This window comes from Corythoichthys intestinalis, chromosome 9 (assembly GCF_030265065.1).
Source record: "Corythoichthys intestinalis isolate RoL2023-P3 chromosome 9, ASM3026506v1, whole genome shotgun sequence".
Taxonomy (NCBI): domain Eukaryota; kingdom Metazoa; phylum Chordata; class Actinopteri; order Syngnathiformes; family Syngnathidae; genus Corythoichthys; species Corythoichthys intestinalis.
The window spans coordinates 43,187,602-43,195,657 of record NC_080403.1 but is presented as its reverse complement, the minus strand read 5'-3'; positions in this window follow the sequence as shown (position 1 = coordinate 43,195,657).

The window sequence follows — 8,056 nt, the reverse complement described above, 5'->3', positions numbered from 1 at the left end:
AAAAAAGGGCGAGGAAAACTGGACTCACTTTTCACCGTTTTCCTGCATGGAGGACCAAATATCAGATCACGAAGGCACGACTGATGGCTGGATTGCAGCGGTTCGTCGGAAAAGCATTTCTTATGATCATATTTCTGCTGGAATGAGAGTATTCCCCTCATCTCTACTCTTGTAAGTTGAACGATTTATCCGTTTTGGTTTCAATACGTTTTTTTTTGTGTGTGTTTTTTTTTTACTGTTGTGTAAATCTGCCTCGGTAGCAATGCTAACCTCCTCCTCCTCACCTACCTGTTGTGTTACTAGGAAAACCTGCATATGAAATGATGACAACACATCCCGATTGGTCACCATATCTCTTCTTGGGTTATTCTGTGTCAAGCGCACCACATCGGAGCGTTATGAGAGGTTGGAAAGGCGAAGAGTGCACGCTGAAACTTCAGTTTGCTCTGCTCTTACAAACACGATCCCAAGTGTTGTTGTGAAAAGTCAATAAAATATGAATACCAAAACATGACTTGAACAACTTCTTGACAAACTGTAACTGCTTGTTGTTTACTTCAGGTCTTCATAATAAACAGGTGTAATAATTACAAAGTCAGGTGACTTAATTTTGTTATTCTATTTGGAATATGCATTGACAATTTTTGGACAGTGTTGTAGACAAGAACTGGGACTGATAAGTTGCAATAGATTTATTTCAAGTAATGCAATTTCTCCAATACGATATTTTAATTGACAGTTTAAAATCTTTAAATTAGTGCAAACAAGGCCCACCCTCTGACGGTGGCATCAAATATTATATAATTATAAGTAATACACAAATACAAGATCACAATAAACGTGTCTTTGTCAAAGCAGTTTAAAACACTATTTACTGGCCTTGGGTAAATTGCCAGACAGGATAAATATGTGCTTTAAAGTTCTTGCATTTCCATTTTAAGTATTGCAAGTACTAGTCTCCAACACAGTATTTGAACTGACAGTTTAAAATCCTTTCAGTACAAAATGGCCCACACTCTGGCAGGGGGCAGCAAATATTATAATACATAATACATTATAAAAAGCTATATACTATATAAATACAAGATCACAACAAAACCTGTATTTTTTCAAAGCAGTTAAAAAACATCCAGTGGCCTTAGGTAAATAAAGGTGTAAAAATATGTACTTTACAGTTCTTGCATTTCTATTTTAGGTATTGCAACTTTTCCAACACTATTTGAATTGACAGTCTAAAGTCTCCATAAGTGCAAATAAGAATATTATAATTTAAAAATAATAATAGAATATATAAATTCAACATTACAATGAAACGTGTCTTTGTCAAAGTGGTTTAAAAATAATAATAATTATAATACGTCACTGGCCATAGTTAAATAGCCAGGCAGAATAAATATGTGCATTACAGTTCTTGCATTTTCACAAGTTAAAAGCCCGCAGTTCATCGACGAGAAGGGCAGACCCAGATGGCGTCTGCAGCAGGGGCTTGTTTGAGTCCGACACAGGACAAATGGAACCACTCCATTGAACAAATGTTCTTTGTCAAATGATCCAAGAAGAGAGATGGTGACAAATCGGGATGTGTTGTCAGCAGGTTTACCTAGGAACACAACAGGTAGGTGAGTCGTAGTAGGCGAGCATTGCTACCGAGGCAGATTTACACAACAGTGTAAAAAAAGAAAAACGTATTGAAACCAAAAGTGGATAAATCGTTCAACTTACAAGAGTAGAGATGACAGGAACACACTCTCATTCCAGCAGAAATATGATCATAAGAAATGCTTTTCCGACGAACCGCTGCAATTCAGCCATCCGTCGTACCTTCGTGATCTGATATTTGGTCCTCCATGCAGGAAAACGGTGAAAAGTGAGTCCATTTTTCCTAACCCCTTTTTTTGTCGTAGGAGATGCTGTTGCACCCGGTAACGCAACAATAAGCACCCATATTTTCTTTCTAAAACACCGAAAGAGTTAGCTTAGCACTACCACACGTTACAATCCGCATTGACTCTGCCGAACCGGAAGTAAATCATATTGCCAGCATGGAGGCGCGTCCAAACAGTGACGTAGTACGTCCCATTCCCTATACGTAATAAATATGAAGTGCGATAGCACTACTCCAGATTGTCCCTAGTTGAATTTATTTTTTGGCTTTTGACCTCAATAGTGAAATTGTAAATTAATTGTATGACAAGTGTCTGATTATCCCCTTATAATTATATATTTTCAGGTAGTTCATTCACAACGTCTGAGTGTATGTTGTCGGCGATTAGCCTAGCAATGATCTTAATTGTGGTTGTCAGCCCAAAACCCTCTAAATATATATTAAATGCATCTTACCAGATATAAAATGACTCCTACGTAATCTGTGGTAGTCGTTTGGAGCCCAGTTTTCTCGTCGAATTGCAGCAGTCAATCTCGGTCTCCACTTCGGGTCTCTCGGAATACGGTAAAAATTCAAGTCTCTCCGTCTATCTTCTCTGTTTTTGCAACCGACCGCCACACACGACTTCACCATTTTGATTATTAATGTTAACGAGCAGAAAAACACGCCATAATAGGAGGAATTTACGAAGCGCTAATGCATTAACATGACTAGTATCCGGACAACATGGCGCGGGGGCGTGGCTGTGACGTCACGTGAGTAGGGTCTATACATACAGTTTACGTAAATACATACATATGTATGTGGCGGAAAACAGACAAGACTGAAAAAGCAGTTTCTGCTCTTGCACTCCTTCTTAAAATAAACTGCTGTATTTTAAGCCAAAAGAACTGTTGTGTTTGAAAGAACAATACAGTATGTCTATATGCTGCCATAGCAGATTCATGGCGCATTAAGCCCCCGAACTATTTAATTTGTCCATTTTACCCTGGAAACCCCTGTTTACAGACGTCGCGCAACCACTTTTGTTTCAACCCAGCCATAAAACGAAGGTAATTAATTACATTTATTATTCAAAATGTCATTTTTTAGCTTAGAATCATTAATTGATGTCTAATATTTCGTAAAAAAAAAAAAAAAAAAAGACTAACCTTTAATGCCAGCAATATGAGGCAATCATCAGAGAATCCCAAAATTTGAAAAATAAGGTCCTAATGAAACCTTTTTTTTTTCAAATTTGTAAAAAGAAAAGTCTAAATGAATATGTGTAATAAGCGCTCAGATATCTATAACCCTTGCTAAATCCTGTTTGTTTTTTCATGGAACCTGCAGATGCATGTGTTGACTTGCATCCATCAATTTTTTTTTTTCCAAAAAGATATGTCAAAATTCTGAATTAGTCCCCAAATCATGAAATTTTAGGTGTATCAAATGTTATACATTTGGCAATACAGGGTTAAAAAAAATTTCACTCACATATTTTAAACTTTTAAACAAATTATGTCACAATGAAAAAAATGGTGTATGTAAAACAGTCAAGGATATCTACCTCGTAACTATCGCTTAATTGTATTTTTTTGTTACTGTCGCATTTTCTCCGATGTTAGAGGATAAATAATCGATTCAAAGAAAAGAAAAAAAAAAAAAAGTTTAAAAGAGTACATATATGAAAATGAAACATCTCGACCACTCCTTGATGTCTGCGATTTCTGCATCGCGACCCTTGTTATATTACCATGTTTCACCCATAAAATCCCCCCAAAATCCAGCTGTGGCCATTCACAGCTGTGTCTTGTCACTTGGTGATACATGCTACATGGAGTTTTTGCATTAAAACAAGGTAAGCACTCGATAATTACTCGTTAAAATTGTGGCGTCTGTAATTCTGCTCTTACGTGCTCTCACCTCCAGATAGGGTTTTGCTGTTTAAAAAAAAAAAAAAAAAAAATTAAATGTCCTCCTGTTCAAAAATTTTCTTCCCCCAGAAAATTGAGATTTTAAGCTTTCCAATGATGTATCACACATGCATATCAGACAATTTTGAAATTTGGCCAAATTAGGGGTCTCAGAGCGGAATTTCAAATCACCTGAGTGTTTTCTGCCATATATAGCCTATGTTAGGGAGGCGTGAGCAAGGAGGGGATCCCAAAGCAGACAGCCGGTTGTGAGGATGGATATTTTATTGGTGAACAAAATGATGACACGAGCGTCGAGGCAGAAGGCGGGTGACGTCAGGCTTGGAGGGCTTAGCAGGGAGGCGAAGCGGAGGCTCGGGGAGAGGCAGGCGTGGAATCCGACAATCGGCGCGCATAAGACAAGTCCTGGGGCAAGAGCAAAAATGTCAGCAACTAGTAATCAAAACGATGAATCAAGGAAATGCGAGATACAACTGACGGAAGTAACCAGACGAGTTGATCGGGCGACGAGGTGGTGGCGTCCACTGGCTTTTAAGGAAGGCTGATTGTTAGTTGCCCTCACCTGTGGCCGCTCCACCCGTCTCAACCTGTAATCAGATAAAAACATGTGCACCTGCCCCAGGTGGGTTAGGTGTCAGGAGGGAGGGGCGGAGGCCCTAACAGGACCCCCCCGCCTACGGGCGCCACCTGGCGCACGACGAAGAGCCCCGGGATGGGCACGGTGGAAATCCCGGATGAGTGCACGAGACAACACCCACCGGGCCGGGATCCAGGACCGCTCCTCCGGGCCATAGCCCTCCCAGTCGACCAGGTACTGGAGCCCCCGGCCACGGCGGCGAACGTCCAGAAGCCGCTCCACCCTGTAGGCCGGATGCCCGTCGACCGACAGAGGCGGCGGAGGGGGCGGAACAGGGGGGGCCAAGGGACTTGTGGAAACCGGCTTGACTTGGGAGACATGGAACGTGGGGTGCACCCGGTAATGAGCAGGGAGCCGAAGACGCACAGCGTTGGGGTTCACCACCTTGATGACCTCAAATGGGCCGACGAACCGGGGGGCGAGCTTCGCCGATTCAGTCTTCAAAGGCAGGGATCGGGAGGAGAGCCATACCTTTTGGCCGACGTTGTAAACCGGCGCAGGCGCACGGTGACGATCGGACTGCGCACGGGACTTCTCAGAGGCACGGAGGAGCGCCGAGCGCGCCTGCTCCCAGACCCTGGAGCAACGCTCGATGTGAGCCTGGACCGAGGGGACTGCTATGTCCCGTTCCTGCGTGGGGAACAATGGGGGCTGGTACCCCAACGAACAAAGGAACGGGGACATGCCTGACGAGGCATTCGGCAGAGTGTTGTTGGCATATTCTACCCAAGGTAGGTGATCGCTCCAGGTGTTGGGGTGAGCTTGCGTGATGCAACGGAGGGCTGCCTCCAGCTGTTGATTCGCACGCTCACACTGGCCGTTGGACTGCGGGTGGTAACCGGAGGAGAGACTCACACCCACCCCAAGTGCTGCGCAGAACGCCCTCCAGACCTGCGAGGTGAATTGAGGGCCTCTGTCGGAGACTATGTCCGCCGGAATGCCGTGTAGACGAAAAACGTGGTCAGTGAGCAGGGTTGCGGTTTCCGTGGCTGATGGGAGCTTGCGTAGAGGGATGAAATGGGCGGCCTTGGAGAATCTGTCCACTACAGTGAGGATCACGGAGTTTCCTTTGGAAGGGGGTAGACCAGTGACGAAGTCCAGGGCTATGTGGGACCAGGGCCGGCTCGGGATGGGTAGCGGGCGAAGGAGTCCACTGCTGGGCCTGGTGGATGTCTTGCTGCGAGCACATACGGTGCAGGCCTGGACATAGGATCGTGTGTCCTCTTGCATGGTTGGCCACCAGAATCGTTGGCGCAGGACATTCAGAGTCCTCCGGATGCCGGGGTGGCAGAAGAGGCGGGATGAGTGAGCCCACTCTAATACTTGTGCACGAAGCTCCTGGGGTACAAATAGGTCAGATTGGGGACCGTCTCGAGGATCTGGGTGCTCACCCTGGGCGTCTTTTATTTTACGCTCGATATCCCACTCCACGGAGGCAAGGAAGCGGGTTTGTGGGAGTATCGGGGCAGGTTCTTCCTTAGGTTCGATAGTCTGGAATTGACGTGAAAGGGCGTCGGGCTTGATGTTTTTGGATCCTGGAATGTAGGACAGGGTGAAGTCAAAGCGACAGAAAAACATTGCCCACCTGGCTTGTCGTGGATTTAATGTCCGCGCTGACTTGAGGTACTCTAGATTCTTGTGGTCAGTGAGCACGACAAAGGGCTGTGGGGTGCCTTCCAGGAGGTGGCGCCATTCCTCCAGAGCTAGTTTGACTGCCAGGAGTTCTCTGTCCCCGATGCTGTAATTCCGTTCTGCGGGTGAGAGCCTGCGGGAAAAAAAAGCACACGGGTGGACCTTGCCATCGGCGGGCTGGCGTTGGGAGAGCACAGCGCCCACACCCGTTTCTGAGGCATCAACCTCCACGATGAACTGCAAAGATGAGCTGGGGTGGACCAGCACCGGGGCGGAGGTGAACCGGCTCTTAAGGTCACTGAAAGCGGCGTCCGCAGCGTCTGACCAGAGGAAGGATTTGGCAGTGGAGGTGAGAGCCGTGAGGGGGGCAGCTACCCGGCTGTAATTGCGGATGAACCTTCGGTAAAAGTTGGCAAACCCGAGGAAGCGCTGCAGTTGCTTCCTGTTGGAGGGGCGAGGCCAGTCCAGGACCGCCGTTACCTTTGCCGGGTCCATGCGTAGCTCCCCCTTTCCTACGATGTACCCAAGAAAAGTAGTCTCCGGAACATGGAATTCACACTTCTCAGCTTTTACATACAGCCGGTTCTCGAGGAGCCTCTGAAGGACTTGACGGACATGGATCTCATGTTCTGATCGCGTGCTTGAGAACACTAGGATGTCATCCAAATAGACTACCACGAACCTGTTGATCATATCACCTAGGACGTCGTTAACCAAGTTTTGGAAGACTGCAGGGGCGTTAGTGAGCCCAAAGGGCATCACTAGATACTCGAAATGGCCCAGGGGCGTGTTAAAAGCAGTCTTCCACTCGTCACCCTCCTTAATACGGACGAGGTGGTAGGCGCTACGCAGGTCTAACTTCGTAAAGAGGGTAGCCCCGCGGAGGGGGGTGAAGGCAGAATCCATAAGAGGAAGAGGGTATTTGTTTTTAATTGTGATGTTGTTCAGGCCTCGGAAGTCGATGCAGGGCCTACGGCCGCCATCTTTTTTACTCACAAAAAAGAACCCCGCACCGACTGGGGAGGAAGAAGGACGAATAATACCTGAGGCCAGGGACTCCGTGATGTAAGCTTTCATTGCCTCCCTCTCTGGTAGCGAGATGTTGTAAAGCCGTCCCTTCGGGAGAGTCGCACCAGGAAGCAGAGTGATGGCACAGTCGTATGGACGGTGAGGAGGGAGTGACATTGCCTGGTCCTTACTAAAAACTTGCCCCAGGTCGTGGTAGCATTCTGGTACCGCCGAGAGGTCAGGCTGCTCCAGTTCGCGGACCGATCGGGTAGGCACTAGGGCAGATTTCAGACAGTGAGTGTGACAATATTCACTCCATGCCGTTAACTTGGGGTGTGTCCAGTCTATGGTGGGGTTATGAGTTCTCAACCAAGGCAAACCAAGGACCAAGGGTGTACGAGGACTACGGAAAACGAAAAAGGAGCTCACCTCTCTGTGGTTGCCAGATAAAAGGACGTCGAAGGCTTCAGTCTGTCGGCTCACGCTGAAAAGAGGCTGTCCATCAAGCGCAGTTGTCTTTAACGGGGCAGGAAGTGGGTGTGTCTCCAGCCCCAACTGGTTCACCAGGCTCTGATCTATGAAATTTTCATCTGACCCACAGTCTACTAGGGCTGTGACTGTGCGGGAGTGACCCCTCCAAGAGAGTGTAGCGGTGAGCTGGAGCCGACGTGAGGAATTTTGGGAAACGTGGCTCACCAGTAGTCCCTCTTCTATTGGCGAGCCTAGCAGTTTCCCGGACGCACCGGGCAGCTGCGTATAAAGTGCCCTCCCTGACCGCAGTAAATGCACAATTGAGCAGCATACCTGCGTGTGCGCTCCTCTTGGGAGAGCCTGGTGCGACCCAATTGCATGGGCTCGGGCTGGTCAGCAGGGGGCGGGGTCGCCGGCGCAGCGTCTGTGACCTGTACAGGAAGTGGAGGCGGGGACGGAAGGGCCGCGAAGCGAGTGCGCGGAGCGCCCGGTTGTTCCTTGCGTTGT